Source organism: Apium graveolens, chromosome 3 (genome assembly GCF_009905375.1).
Source record: "Apium graveolens cultivar Ventura chromosome 3, ASM990537v1, whole genome shotgun sequence".
In the NCBI taxonomy this organism is placed as follows: Eukaryota; Viridiplantae; Streptophyta; class Magnoliopsida; order Apiales; family Apiaceae; genus Apium; species Apium graveolens.
This window is the reverse complement of record NC_133649.1, coordinates 39,128,974-39,130,110: the sequence shown is the minus strand read 5'-3', so window position 1 is coordinate 39,130,110 and position 1,137 is coordinate 39,128,974. Positions and strand designations below refer to the sequence as shown.

The 1,137-nt window shown below is 42.1% G+C and overlaps 1 non-coding gene across 1 annotated transcript; it reads left to right on the top strand.

Moving 5' to 3' along the window:
- Nucleotides 1-605: 605 nt before the first annotated feature.
- LOC141715283 (small nucleolar RNA R71) lies at nucleotides 606-709 on the top strand. The gene has a single exon (XR_012572050.1). It is a non-coding gene; the product is annotated as a small nucleolar RNA R71 (small nucleolar RNA).
- The last annotated feature ends 428 nt before the right edge of the window (nucleotides 710-1,137 follow it).

Below are 1,137 nucleotides of genomic sequence, written 5' to 3'. Positions count from 1 at the left end.
GCTTTTGCACATGAGTCTCAACTCCTCCAATTCAGATTTTTCATTAAACTATTATAGCTGGAGTTGTTGTCTTGGTGCATATTGCGGTTGCTGAAAACCAGGGGGTTGTACTGCTTCGCTGGATACTGCTAATAAGGCTGCTGAACTGCATTCTGAGTGTTGCTCCAACTAAAGTTAAGATGATTGCGGTTGTTAGGATGATAGGTGGCTGACACATGTTGCTGCGACCGATGAAAGTTTCTCACAAACTGAGCCGATTCACTAGAAATAGCACACTGCTCCGTCTCATGGGCACCAGCACAAAGTTCACAGACACTAGTGATCTGATTAACTCCATAGTTAGCCAAAAAATCCACCTTCATCATCAAAGCCTTAAGCTGAACAGCTATAGCAGTAGATGTATCTAACTCCAGAATTCCTGCTACCTTGCCCTGAGATAGTCTCTGAGTAGGATTTTGGTATTCCTTAGCAGCCATCAGTTTAATCAATTTATAAGCTTCATCGTAGCTTTTAGCCATAAGGCTCCTCCTGATGCTACATCAAGCATAGGTCTAGAAGTAGCACTCAATCCATTATAGAAATAGTTAATGATCATCCAGTCAGGCATCCCATGGTGAGGACACTTTCTAAGCATCTCCTTCTAACGATCCCAAGCCTCACATAAAGATTCTCCAGATTGTTGAACAAATGGAGTAAGTGCATTTCTGATCGGAGCACTCTTCGCTATAGAAAAGAATTTAGTTAAGAATTTTTGAGCAAGATCCTCCCATTTGGTGATAGACCCTGGTGGTAGAGAATGTAACCAGCACTTCGCTTTATCCCACAGAGAAAATGGGAAAAGCCTCAACTTAATAGCATATTCAGAAACTCCATTGAACTTGAAAGTGTCGCAGATCTCGATGAAATCTCTGATGTGCATGTTGGGGCTGTCGGAGAACCCGCAAACTGAACTGAGTTCTGTATTATCTGAATCGTGCTCGACTTGATCTCAAAGGTATTAGCCGAGATGGCTGGTCGAACAATGCTAGACTGAATATCATTGATCTTCGGTTGAGAGTAGTCCATCAAAGCCTTTGGATTTGCTTCTGGTTTTCCCATTGCAATAAGAACCTCTTCTTCTTTCTCAACTAAGATCTC